The 15,178-nt window shown below is 32.9% G+C and overlaps 1 long non-coding RNA gene across 1 annotated transcript in view; it reads left to right on the top strand.

The window, feature by feature from the left end:
- Positions 1 to 3,965, top strand: part of LOC117174745 — a 10,583-nt gene extending 6,618 nt beyond the window's left edge. The window contains exon 5 of the long non-coding RNA XR_004467353.1: positions 3,518 to 3,965. This is a non-coding gene — a long non-coding RNA (uncharacterized LOC117174745). The remainder of the gene's footprint in view (positions 1 to 3,517) is intronic.
- Positions 3,966 to 15,178: the final 11,213 nt, after the last annotated feature.

Below are 15,178 nucleotides of genomic sequence, written 5' to 3'. Positions count from 1 at the left end.
TTCTCTTCTGTCCAGAGTTTTGCCTCTGAGCACGATAGATAGAGGCAAGAGGGAGATACAGAAAAGTATCAGATATAAATAGTCTCCTTAGATAGACCTCCCGCTTACATATGACATGGCTGATAGTCACTTGTCTTTTGTCACATATTATGACAAACCTTTTCCGCCACAAGAGCATAAGCTTTTTCATACATCTCACTATTTTTGAATCTACCTCCATGCATTGAAGAAGCTTAATAAGTAGCTCATGGTTCGCTTTATCGAATGCCTGCTGATAGTTAATCCAAGCCATTAACAGATTGTGTCGATACCCGATAGAATCTGGATAATACACCTGTCTATTAACAGGTTCTCTTTGCAACCAGCTAGTCCTCACTTGCATCCACGTTGTTTAACTATTGCCCTCTATATCGGCTCGATAGATGTTAATATCCTATCTTCGATTATGCCAGTAAATATCTTGTAGCTAGTGTTTAAAAAAGATATGGGCCGGTAGTTCTTTGGAATTGACAAATCTCCGGTCTAACGGATCAGCAAAGTGCGTTCTTCCACTAACTACTGCGGGGTGTATTGTTCTCTGTTTAGGAAAATAGTAAATATACGAGTTAGATGTTGGTGCGTAGAAGTGAACCCTTTATAAAAAAAGTTGTTGTATTTATCTGGCCCTGACGCTGAAAAATTTGTAGTTCTATCGATAAATTTCTTTACTTCTTCAGCAGTAACCAGTGGTGATTTCTTCTCTTAGAGTTGCGACAGTTTTCCTTGACAAAAGTTACGAAAGAGTAAGATACCTGAAGCTTCTTCATCTAGTTTATTAGTATTTCCAGATACTTATTCCTAGATGACTTGAATCTCTTCTCGATTAGGTGGATTTTCAACCATTTCGGTGTTTTAATTTTAAACTGAAGCTGCACAACACGCTCGCGAGTTTTACTCAGGCTTACTGAAGTATCATTTCTTCTATTATCAATAAAAAGGGAGACCGCCTTCTCGTAAACTCCCTTCAGGGAGCAAATCAGGGAAAGCAGTATTAACTTAAATTAACTTTTCCATCCTGAGAAAGACTTTTGGTGGATTTTTGACCTCCTGTTTCTCATGCTGGCATTATCGGATGTCTACGAAGGTGATCTTGCTGTAACGGGTGGTGTGCTTTCTGAAGGATCTTGCTCTTGTCCTTAGTAAAGAACTTTGTATCCCTCTTTGCGTGAAAAAGATATCTGATCTCTTAATACTGTGGCGTATTATGAGCATATTCCGGGTGCACATTCATTGAACTTTACCAACAGCTAAGGAAGTCCCTTCTGAGTTGGTCCGACCATTCAAAACGATATTCTTGCGTTTCTCCGGGGTCACTGTCTAGTCATATCCTCGATTCGGTCCTATTGTCATTTTTAACTGAACCATGGCCTCCATCCACGAGAGGACTATTGTGGGTGGCACTGCGCGATACTGGTGACGTAACCACATAATTCGTTACATTGAAAAGTTAGCACAATGTAACGTAGTTGACCGCAAGAACCAGAGCTCTCGGGCAATCCACTTTTTAGAGAAATTATGTCGCTTATTCTTAGTGCATTTAAATAAAAGCTTGTTTAAAAAAAAATTTCATTTACAATATATGGGATTAAGCAATTTATGTCAAAATGATATTATAATGAAAAAACTGATTAGTATAATAATCATTGTTAATATTATAGATAAATGGATAATTCATGCCGATAGTTTGAAATTTTAAGTGCAGCACAAATCATATAAATAGGTATACGAACATAAGAAACATGCAAACTTTTTGGTAAATCATTTTCAAACATCACATTTTTTTAATCAGAGTATTGATTGATTTTTCATGTTAATTAATAGATAGTCTCGATTACTTGTCGGATGTTTTGCAGCAATTAAAAAAAATCTGCCTCAGTCCGGATTAACACTTAGTACCGTAACAAACAATGAGTTAAGCATTAACCCTGATATACATAGGTTCACTGTCTGTCTCAAAAACGGCACTATCTCTAGGGTTAAATGTACTTAAATGAACTCGCTGTTGATCAGAATTAATGACAATATATTTAAAAAACATGTAAATTATACACAAAATTGCAATAAACAATTTGCTTAGGTAAATACTGCTGTGGATGAGTTTATTGTAGATAAAAATTATTTTTCAAATCGTCTTGCTTTATTATCCGAAAGTTATTTAATAAACGAAATTCGCCATAAATAGAACACTTATAAGCAATTTATGAAGTTGAAAAACATATTTTAATCTACACTAGGACCTCTTAACTTCGTACGGCGCGGGTCTCTGTACGAATTTATGAAAGTTCGACTTAGGTATAAAGCAGGTATACGAGGCGGTACCATAACTTCATATTGCAGGCAGCTGCACCGAAGGAAAACACGATTTAATGCAGTACCGAGAAGGTAGTAACAAAGACCGGAGTTAAGACGTCTTTACTAGCAACAGAAAATATGCTTGAAAAGGAAAATATCTTCGCAATCCTCATTTTATCACACATAGAGTGAAAAAGTGGTTAAAAGCACCTTTCATACCTTGATTGAAATCAATACTTTTATTTGTGCGTAAATTTTTGAAAAAGTCATAAATAATAATAAATTAGGGGTCTGTAGTAAATAAATTAATAATTTCATCAATACGACGATATAAAATCTTGTCTTTCTAAAACCAACAATTGAGTTTTTTATTGTTCGGGTCAATTTTAAGTTTATTTGGAGTCTTCCAGCTTGATTACAAGTTGATTTGGCAACCAGACAACAAATAATGTCTTATTTTAAAAAAGAAACGGTGAGAAGATGATTTGAAATAAAATTGAATATCTACTTTTTCCGTCGTCCGATTTTATTTACCGCAGACACAAAAATTGTAAATATTTTCGAACTTTATATCATATACGCATAAACTCTCAGAGCAAAAATTGTCTTTAAACGAGAACATCGTCCCCTTCTCCGTTTTGTTTCGAACCACGTCAATATATTTTTTTACACAAACATAATTATTTTGTTGCAAGAATAGGTGAAGTTATTCCTTTAAAGGATAATTATTTTGCAAAAGGATTTCTGTTGACACAAATGAAAGTACCCTTAATGTCAAATTCGAGAGAAAATTCTATATCCGTCAAGAAAGGTCCTTTTGCCTCAAGAAAACCTTTTCTCTAAGTGAAAAAAGTTTCAAGGTAACGATTCCAGCTTTTAAAAAAATTCATGAATTGTTTAATGACATTTGAGTTTCATTGCTTTGCTATACCACATACGGGCAAATTATTTGATTTTCTCTTGGAAAAGTAATAATAATTTTCTCTAGTCACTAAATTCGCTTCTCACTTGGTGTTTCTTTTCGCTTGCACTTTCGTGAATCAAGTGGATCTTGTAGAGAACGGCTTAATTGTGATTGTAAATCAATATAAAAAATAAAACAACAACTAACTCATGTAAATGGTGTTTAATGTATTTGGCTGTAACGATAGATTTATTATTTTTTTATAATATTTTACTGTTTCAGAATTCAGCATCTCTTCAATTATTTGATCTTCAACTGTGTACACATTTCTAATATCAAAAAGATGATTATACACTCATTGGCATAGGTTCTCCATCAAAAACATCCACATTTGATGTAAGAGTTATGAGAACTACACGGAAAAAAAATGTTCAGCTGAAGCAACGATATATATTTCATCTGCATACAAATTTTCTTTATCATCTCAACTCTACATATGAAGGAATAAGTTCGAATAGAATAGGATCGGATGGGGTAGGATCGGATTAATAATTTATCAAATAATTTAGTCCTTTAAAATTGTATAACTTTAATTTGCACAAGTGTGAAGTCACATGTTGCCCAGCATTCGCTTTTTTTTCCGGATCAACAAATGCGCAAACAACTTGTTTGCCTTGGCTCAGAGTTTTCTCTGCAATCTTTCCTAAGCTGAATATCTGATCCGCTCATGATCTTTCTGGCATAAATCTACATTGGACTTTACACAAATATACTTCTGTTATTTCTCTGACCTTACCAATAAGTATTTTGATTTTTTTTATAAATGGTACTTAGTGTACTGATGGCTCTATAAATAGCACACTCTATAAATAGCCAGTAGAGATGCTAAATTACAGGGCGCAATTCATCTAAGAGTTATGAGACCTAAACGAAAAAAATGTACAGCTGTACCGACGACATACATTCTTGATCTGGTTTTACGTTTCTTTTATCTCAATTTCACATATGATAGGATGAGACTGGTTAGGATAGAATTTTGAAGGATAGAATAGGAAATTATATGATAGGATCGGTTAGGATACAATATGTTAAGATATAATAGGATATAAAAGGATATAATAGGATATGGTAAGATATTATATAACAAGATATGATATGATAGGGTAGCGTAGGATGGGGTAGGGTAGTTAGGATTGTATAGAAAAGGATAAGAAATTACAGGTTATGAAACAATAGGATATAGTAAGATAAGATATTATAAGATAGTATAGGATAGGACAGGATAGCTACATGACAGAACATGACAGGATACGACATGAGAGAACTGGACTGAACAGAGTAGGACAGGACTGGACATGGCAGGACACCATGGGACAGGGTAGAGTAGTGTTGAATTAAATAGGATTGATCGAGATAGGATAATATATGTGATGATAGGATATGATAGGATAGAAGAGACAAGGAGAAGAAAGAAGGTTTGAGATTTGAATTTTCACGTTTAGATGAAAAATGATCATTCGTTCGGTTCTGGTCTCGTTTTACTACCGGAGATCAAAGAATTTATACGACAAGGATTAGTGAGGAATGTGCAGGAGGGTGTATAGATTTTACATTAGTCCGGAATTCACTAGAAATCACGTAGTTCCACAACACCGAATCGACCACAACGCCGTGATGTATTAGAGTCTACACATGATAACAAAAAGTGAGTGATAAGCCCATTAGAAGATTTATAATTTTTATCTCAACCACATCCTCTAAGCAAACCTGGCCAAAAGGACCCATGAGAATCAACAATCTTCATTTCAGGCGTCTATAATCCCACTAATGCTTCTCGTCAAACAAATCTTATAAACCCATGCTCTTTATGCTAGTATTTGGTCTGCTCAACATTCCCTGCAAATCCTAAGCTACTTCTGCCGTAACAACCTGAGCATCTGCAAATGCTAATCCAAGAACCGCCACAGTCCCTAGAGCAACACCTTTTGTATCTAAGGGAGTAATTTTCAGAAATTTGTCTATGAATATAATGTATAGTAAAGATGGCCATTTATTCCCATTACAATTAATTTACTACCTCAATGTATTCCTTTTATTATATCTAGAAACCAAACATTGCCTCCATACTTTGAGAACTTGCCAAAGTTTAATTCGATTCATCATGTCGAAGACTTTTTCCGTATAAAGAAATTACCTTGAAACTTTTTTGCTACTCTCAACTTTTGCCTGTGATCTGTCAGAAGCCAAATATCAGAACACATATGATCTTCCTGGCATATTGGACTTTTCAGATTGTTTTCTGTTTTGTTCTCGTCGCCATAGAAAAAGTATTTTCGTAAATATTGTATCTGCGATATTTAGTAAGCAGATGGCTCTACAATTAGAGTATTCCCTTAATCACATATTTCATTGCAGAGTAACACGATAAGTGCCGTTCTCCAATCATTTGAAATTTTCCCTGTAAGCTACCTGATTAATATAAAGAAATACTTATGACCGTCCTTCAGTACTTCAGTGGTAATATCGCCCATACCTGAAGCTTTACCATTCTTTAAGTTATCAATTATAGCTTTAAAGCTAGAGACACAGTTTTCAATTTTGCCACTCTCAAAGGATTTTCCCAGCGTATCCTTTCACAATTTACAGTTTTTATGAATACAATTTCTTCAAAAATGCATTTAAACAATATTTCCCTCCGTCTGCATCCCATATCATTTTAATAATGATATTCTTGATTCGGACTAACTCTGTACAACATTTTTCTATTCTCATTTTCTTGACTTCGTTCCAAAATAAATTATCATTTCCCATACAATAATTTTTTCTTTTTTTTCCTCTTTGATTTGATCCTCATTGATTCCTCAAATATGCTTGCTTTTTTTCCTGACATCTGTCCGAATTTCGTAATTTCATGAAGCATCTCCGTTCATTCTTCTGGAGGATTCATAAGTTACTTTGTAGGCTCCGCGGTGAATCTTAAGTCTGACAAGTGGGAGAGTTTTCTAAACATTGTGAATACTGTTGTACTAGTTTAGAAACACTATTATTTAAGAGAGTATGCTTTTCGACTAAGAATTATTCTCGCAGGTAAGAATTTCGAGAAAAGCCTTACAAATTATAAGATCAATGCAAAAACGATGTGAAAACTTAAGAATATCTTTAGAATTATCATTTGTATAATCGAGTATACTTTATAAAAAGTGTTACATATAATTACATGTTTCGTAGTAACTAGCACTAAAATCTTCATCTTTAACGTATTTCACAATTTTTTACCTTTTTCATTTGATATTTCTAACAAACGGAAAGTGAGTAACGGTATACCTACTGCATTTAGGCCTGCTTCGTGTATATATATATAGTAATTACAGTGGCAATGCAGTGTCTACCTAGGGTGTTATTGACTGCGCAGTAATTCGAATTTATGATTGCTGAAGGTAACTGCGGTATTTACAATTGAAGTAAAGTTCAGCTTGTATGATTAATTTTTCTTTTGCTGCAAATATTTCACCTGGAATCGATGTAAACTAAATATTTCGTTTTTTTTTTCTATAAAGAGACTGCACACAGCACCGCAAGTGTAGAGTGTAATTGGGTTCTGCAATTTAAGTTCCAACTCGAATCTATCGGCGAACTCGATACATGGAATCGGCAATGGATTCACCCTCATGCGGTTACTCTAAAAAACAAACATGATAACTAAGTGGACAAATGATATGTTTATCAAAGCTATTGATCGTGTGACGAGTTCCAACTATAAAACTCAATTTAGAATTCTAAGTCAATTGAACCTTACTGAACCTTATCTACATTTTAATTGCCGTGTGAGAAACGGCTGGTTATTCATTTAAGACCTTCTGATTGTACTAAGATCAGACTGTATTTTAATGGTTCGGCGTACATGACATTCAAACCATCAAAGCCGGGATGTACAAACTAAGTCGTGACCGTCTGCATCGAAATTGATGCCTAGTCGTTCGAACAAATTTCCACTAGATTTTCTGCGGAAGTTTAAAGGTATCTTGCAGTGGCTAGTGTCATACATCAAAGATAAGGTAAATACAATTGTATAATAAAAACAGAAATTTGTTTTTCGCGATGAGTAGGGATGTAAATTTGCATGAAACTTTAGCCTGATGAAAAGTTTCATGAAACATTGGGAGTTTCGTGAAACATTGCAATGTTTCAAATATAGCGGCGGGAACATTCAAACTGATAAGATAAAAGCCTATTAGGTATTTTCACTTCAACAAACAGCTAACTTCACTTCGTAGATTGCTGAGGGGAAAATAAGGGACCAAATATATGAGATTCAGTTCATTTTTGCCCTATTTTGCTAACATCTTCGTAAAAGGTAATTTTTTCTATATAAGTGTAGTTAAAAAATACTTTTTATTTTTTAATTACTATTTAATGAAATAATAAAGTAATAATAATAATGATGATTAATTAAAAATATATTACAGAAATAAAGTTTTGCTCCATGCATTTGATCCATTTTTCCCCCTCAGCTTTTAACAAATTGAAGTTAGCTAATGGTTGAAGTGAAAATACCTAATTGAGGCTTTCATATCCCAACTTTTTCCTGCCGGCTGATTCGATTTATTTTTCCGGTTTGTACTGTGGACCAATGATGCCAATGTTGGCACCCTGAATTACTGCGCTTGCGTTAGGACTGTCCGCTCAGTGGCCGCACTTGGCGCGCGATTCAAAATTACATTAAAAAACAATTCTTGTAACTTAAGTAAATAATTATTAAAATATCCACAAGGATATAAACAAATTGTGTAACTTTGATTTCAGGCAAAAAAAATACAACACATATATTATATTAATAACAGTTTATTTTCAGTGAATTCCGAAGACCAAATTATATTTCACAAAACATTTAATTTAAAAAGAAATTTCTTGGAAAAGTGATTAAAAATAATTATTCATAAGTTTTTAATATTTCTGTATATATTTTTCTGGGAATTCATATAATTATATAACCTATAAATACATAAATTGTCACGACTGCAATGTAGTTATGCTTTCTTTTTTTTTTACTTTAAGCGTCGTTTTGTCACGTGTCAATCAAAAAGAACAATCTGAAATTTTGTTTTAGAATTATTCAAATATCATCACTATTATATTCTGCAATTTGTTTCTATATATCAAGCTCAACAGTTACACAATTTGTATACATTCTTGTGTATATTTCAATAATTATTTATTTAAATTACAAGAATTTTTTTCAATGTAATTTTGAATCCCGCGTCAAAGGGTAGACAACCAGCGCTCAGCCCTAACGCACGCATGAATGAAAATTATTATAATTTTATTATTGCATTAAATAGTCCGTTAAAAAGAAAAACTATTTTTCAATTGCACTTATACAGAAAAATGACTTTCTACGAAGATATTAGAAAAATAGATCAAAAATTGACCGATTCCCATGCATTTCGTCAATTGTTATTCCGTCAGTTTTCAACGAAGTGAAGTGAGCTAGTGATTGGAGTGAAAATACCATATTGTATATGTAGACGGTCATGACTTTTTTCTATACATCCCGGCTTTAGTTTAAATGTCGACGGGCATGACTAACCTAACTTTTGGAAATTGCATTAGGAAGTTATAATTTTATTTTAAGTGACTGGTACGCCCTATTAAATGAAAGAAATTTGAAAATTAGGTAAATATTGTTTCAATTGGTTTCCTTATTAACAATTATTTAGGCAAATATCGCAAAGCGAATAGTTGCTTTGACAGGTATTCAGGTGGCTGACAGCGCGGTTTAGATCTCCACAACTCTGCATGAGCCAAAATTCAGTCTCCAAATGATACTTTCCCCTACATGCGCACATGGGCACCAAAGTTCAGAGGAATACATTTGAGACTTGAAAACTCTCTCAAATGATCCTTGGGAGCCCAATGAAATTTGAGCTGCTACAAATTTAACACCAGCGTTTTTCTGTGTAAATAATATGGCTATATAAATATTATTTATTTGTTTAAAACAATAATTAAGGTAAAATTACTAGATAAGGTTAGAATTACGGCACAACAAGGAATCTTTAGTGAAAATCCAACACTCAGAATCGAAATTTTTTATATTATTCGTGTCCAGGTGTCATCCAATTATTTTCTGGTCATGTCAGAGGATTTTTGCACACAATTGAATACATGGGAATTTAGGGTGGTCACAGCATGCGTTTTTCTGTAATTTTTATAGGAAATTTTGTATAATTGACCGAGAATTCTTGTATCATTTGCACAAAAAACGATTGTGTCCTTAACTTCTTATTTTAGCATCTTTAAACTGCAAGATACTTAAAAATTCTGCAATATTTATAAATCAAAAGCGTTGCGGTTACTATTTTAACCGAAGCCCCAGTATAATTAAATATATATAATTTTTCAGTTTGCACATGTAATAAATAATAAGGCATTACAAAAATTATATAAAATAAGTTCGCGGAAGCAAGAATCTTTTTACAGAGTGCACAAACATCAGATGTATGTAAATCTTTTATCATTTTTTATTATTCACTTAATTAATGACCATTTCAGCATATAAGGATGCATTTAAGCAAGATAAGCGATCTTGCGCTTAAAAAAGAAAATATATTGGCGTACATACGCGATTTTTTCAAGTTTCTGAAATTCTTCCTGATATGACGTTTTGCATACGCAAATTGACATTTTCTAATATAAGGCCAGTTGACAAAGCAAAAAGTCGCGGTAATTTGATCAAGTTTGAGAAATGTTGATTGAAGTCAATGATGAGTAAGTTACTTTTTTAAATTAAATGATTTACAATAATGTCACTTCAAACTGTACCTACTTGCAGTTTCTAATTAAAGTAACTTGAAGTTACTTAGAAAATTAATTTTTCCTTTTTATCGTTTTTCAATTAAAAAATCAATATAACTCAGATGATAATTCCTAAAAAACTAAATTTGAAAATAAATAAGCATTTGTTTAGGTGAAGAAAAAATACACAATATATTTTCGCATTTGCAATATATTTTTCGAAATTATTTAGAATATATTTAGAATTTCATGTTACAATCATGACTCGCGTACTTCATACTAGTAATTCATGGCATATAAACCTCTCTTAATAGAAATGATATGAAAACATAAAGAAAGTACAAAGTAGCTAAAATTAAAGTCACAAGTTAAACTGAGACTGCGATTCACCAGGGGTTTCTGGCTTGGCCTCAATGACCTTTACGTTAAATCGAAGTTCTTCCAACCGTTGCTCTTCTTCTTCTTGTTTGTAACTTCTTATAGTACCGAGCCATGAATTGCGCTACTTCGGTGACCTTGGAAGCGCATCTCTCTCGCCTTGTTGCCCCTCATCGCCGCATTTAACAATATATCAGGTTCTGGGAAATCGTGGTCCCAGCGTACTGCAAAAATCGGAACTACTTTACGTTATACGTTTCCATTGAAGATTGTAAATAAGTTACCCTAAAAGATACAAATGAAGTAAATTTTTAGTACCTTCGTTATATTTAACAAGTTAGTACCGAATACTGATCCTGCCCCTAATAACTATATTTTCTTATTGAAAAGTATAGTGTACTAGCAGCATGGGGATATTCTCATTGCGTAAATGAAGCTTCTTAACATATGTCATAAAGCTTCCGGATGTATCGTGAATTAACCGTATAATGAAGGTGATGGGAATCTCCATGATACAGATTAATTTGCACCACAGCAAAGGTGTCTTTGCGGTTTTAGCGAGACGCATGCCAGTGCTGCAGACAGAGCTTGCTTTAATTCAAGAATCCTAATTATATATGAAAAGGATTAGTGGCTTGTCAGAGTGTGCCTCCATATATAAAGGGACGCTCGAAAAGTGCCAAAGGCTTGCATAGTTGTTAAAGGTATGCATGCGATTTTGGTGCCTAAGCTTTGCTTTAGGGATCTTGCTGTTATTAGAGTAAGGCTTAGGGGCAGAACCTCCACCTCCCAGAGAGGTTGAGAGTCTAATGCGGGACTCCCAAGAGAACAGAATTCCTCTGCAGTTAGGTTAAGATGCAAGCTCTTATCATACGATGAGATACGGGGAGATTCTGAATCGAGGTAACCCGGCAATAAGCGTTGAATAGAGAAAAATTAATATTTTCAGATTTCAACGTAAAAGTGAAGATTATTCTATTATTTTCAATGCGCGACTTTTCCATCTATCTGAGATGTCATCATAAGAATAGGATATCTCCGAAACTAATTTATTTCTTTTTACATAGCGGTCGCCTAATAAGTTCACAAAATATGTGTAAAAAATTGTTTCAATACCTTCATGTGGAATATAAGTTAAAAAAATATAATCTTAATCAATTCAAGCCCGCCTCTTTAGAGTTCAAAACATTATAATTCACGCATTTAAAGAGATTTCTTTAATGCTTTTGTGAACACGTTTAAATAAATTATTGAAATATAAATAAATATTAATTTAAATATTTTTCGAATTTATGAGTTATAAAACGATTCAATAATGAAAAATCGGTTAAATAAATGCTTTCGTTAAATTTTACGTAGTCGATTGAAAGGAATAGGATTTGCACTTTTTGTGTTTCTGTTGGGGGTATTTTAGACAGAGAAAAATCGCGTATTCATAGGAATGCAAATTCTTAATTTTTCGGAATTCAACGCTTATTACTGGGAATACTGCCACATACCAGAATAAAATAGGAGTGAGGTTCTAGATCTAAATTTAAGCTTGGAGCAGCTGAGGAGAAGAGAGGCTGGGGAGTCTCTGATGAGGAATCTCTATCGGACCAGAAATATATCTTGATTCAGCTGAGCCTATGAAAGCTGGCGGTTTCAAAGAAGGTTTCAAAGAAGCTCTGACTACATCATATGAAAACAATTGCCCTACAAGCACAATTAAGATTAGAAAAGAAGCAGAATGGTGACATTCTTACCTGGAAAAACTCTGCAAAAAGAAAAGAACGTTCTGCAACAGGGTGACTAGAATTAAATTTCCTTGAAACTGGGAAATCTATAAAACGGATCAGTATGAATGCAATAAATATATAAGAAAGTATAAACAGGAAGACTGGTGGGACTTCTACGAAGAATCGGAAAGCATTCCGGAAACAGCAAAGCTCCACAAGATCCTAGTGTAAATCCGAAAGCTCGTCAAGTGCTAATAAGGCTCAAAAATGGCGAGTTTGTCGAAGATGAAGAAGTAACGCTGAACCAACTGATGGTACTTCACTTTCCATTTTTTCACCGAATATGTACCCACCAAAAGAAGGAAGGCTGGGGCCAAGAGTCGGAGAGGGTCTATTGGAATTTTGCCTCCAAGGTCCAAGGTTCGTTTCCCATAGGAAGGGACTCTTGTTAATCTTTCTCCCTTACAATTCTTGAAGTCGGGGAAAAGCCACGTGCAGATATTTAAAAGATTTTGAAAATACTTTTCAAACTGCTTAAGTTTCTGATTGTAGATCGCATGATTTTTCTTATCTCTCTTCTTCTTATGGGGTTTCAACAGAGATGTATTTTCGTTTTTATAATTAGTGGTAAGACTTGTCACAAATTTTTGACATAAAGATGGAATGGATCTCTTATTTCAGATATCCTCTACTTGTTTTGCAAACAATGGCACTGATTACTGACACTGGAATTTAAACCTCTTTTTTCAAAAGGTTGAATATAAAGCAATTGTTGCAAAATATCTGCATACGTTGGCAAGCAATTAAAACCGAATTCTTTTGTGATTTCAAAAAGGGAGAAGTGTTTACTGCACAAGTATTAACACTTGCTTCCTTTTACTTGGTCATGATAAAAGTCGTAGTACTATATCTAATATTTATAACACTACACTTACAGTAGGTACGCAGGAAAACACTAGGCTTTCCTGTCAAACTTCAAACTGTTCAAGAATTGCTTTTTACAGCGTTACGCTCGCGAAACAAATTGGATCAAATTGTCATTACTTATGACCTGAAAATTTCAAATGGAACCTACTTTTTGCACTGTCTAACACGTTATATCCACTTCTGAATTCCATTGGACCTACTTTAGCTCTATTTAGAGCCTCCTCAAATTCTCATACTCATATTTTCAAGTCCTTTATAACACTTCTAAATTCTCGGTGAATTTCCTGAATTGGAATTAGATTTTTTCAAGTCCAGTGTAGCCCTCCATGTCCTATTTTCGCTCTCTCAGAACCTATGTGATTATTGTGTTGAATTTTAATTATTTAATTTGTTAATACATAGTAAAAACACATATGGATAATAAGACAGAGTAACGCCTATTTCGTTGACGTTCATTACATCATTGCCGGAAAATATTACTGAATATTATTTGCTCTTCTTTTTATTCATCGAAATTGGAAACTTTGATATTTTAAATAAATTGGAAGAAAATTAAAATTGTAGAAAGAGTACTTTCCAAAATTAATAATGCGAATTGCTGTTTTTTTTTCTTTAAATTTAAGCAAAATGATAAAGCATTAAACACTTTTGCAAAATATTTCCTTTTTCAAATTATTTATGACTGAAATATTTTCAATATGAAGTGAGAAAAAATGTAAATGACTAATCGTTTGTAAAATTAATAATTTCATTAACAACACTATTTCTGTTTCAGTTTTCTATCTATCTTGTGTTAATATAATATTTATCAAATCCGTTTTAGTGTTTATATAATAATTACACATATTTCCAGAATTTTAAGGAATAAAAAAAGAGAGAAAAATTTACTACCTTGATTTTTTCAATATATTTTTTAATAAGGAACATGCATTTTTTATTTTAATAAATTGAAAGTGACATTTTTATAAAATATGTTTTAAATTACAAATAATAAAATGAGGTAGGGAAGAGTCAGATATGCTGCACATGGTGGGACAAAGTTTAAAAATTTGTTCTAAAACAACTTTGTTTGTCAATTTTTAAATTAATTTTTCACATTAACTGGTTGTTTTTGATGATGAAAAATCAGTTTTGGTAGACACAGAGGAAAAAGTTTATGGCAAAAATGAAGTATTTACGGCATATATTAAAAGACGAAAGAGAAAATATAATTCTTATAAATGATATTTTTCTTGAAGCTTTTGATATCATAAAAAAAGGATCACAGGTTACTAATTTGTACAAAAAAGTGACCTTAAGTGTGTAACGTAATGATAATGCTCTTTTCACTTTAAAATAATTTTTAAAAAATCTATGAAATTTATCAGAATTCTAGGTGCAATTTAAGAAATTCAAGATAAATTCATAAGAGTTAGAAAACAGTCATGTTGAATTAAAAAAAAATCAAAATAAATTGGATTTTTTTTTAAACTGGAAAATTCCATCCAAGTCAATGAATGTGAAAAAAATTTAGACGAATTTGAGAAATCTACTAAAATCTTTTAAAATCCCACGAAAGTCTATAAAATCTTAGGATATTTTTCGAAATTCTCGGAAATCCTATAAAATCCTCGGGAATCCTTTACATTATCTTGAAACCTTAAATGTTATCCTAGAATTTGAAAATTCTTTTTAATTCCTCTGTATTATTAAAATATGTGAAACATTTCTCACGATAATCTCCACAATGCGCAAAAATTAGTAGAAATAATATAAGAAAATTCGAAATTCGTTTAGATAATAGACCTTGATCCAATAGTGTTTTGCCCATGGGTTAATTTATGGAGAGAAAAGTGACTGTAATGACTTTAAATTAAAAAATTTTCCTGCATCGCGGGCACATTCTCATCGCTCGCAGCGCACGCGGCTCGCTTCGCTTTCTTTTCATTGTGAACTCATAACATGCATGGATATTAAAACAGACGTAGTTTCATTGTCCCGTTCAAAAAATGCGCATTCTTTGACAAAATTGTTATTAAACATTTTATTGCAACTTCTGCTGGTTTTTCAAAAAATGAATTTGCTCATTCCGAATTTTATTTTGAAAATTTGAACTTTACACATACTGTCTACTGAGCAGCCTTAT

Source organism: Belonocnema kinseyi, chromosome 6 (genome assembly GCF_010883055.1).
Source record: "Belonocnema kinseyi isolate 2016_QV_RU_SX_M_011 chromosome 6, B_treatae_v1, whole genome shotgun sequence".
In the NCBI taxonomy this organism is placed as follows: domain Eukaryota; kingdom Metazoa; phylum Arthropoda; class Insecta; order Hymenoptera; family Cynipidae; genus Belonocnema; species Belonocnema kinseyi.
Note: the sequence above shows the minus strand (reverse complement) of the source record. Positions and strands in the feature narration are given on the sequence as shown.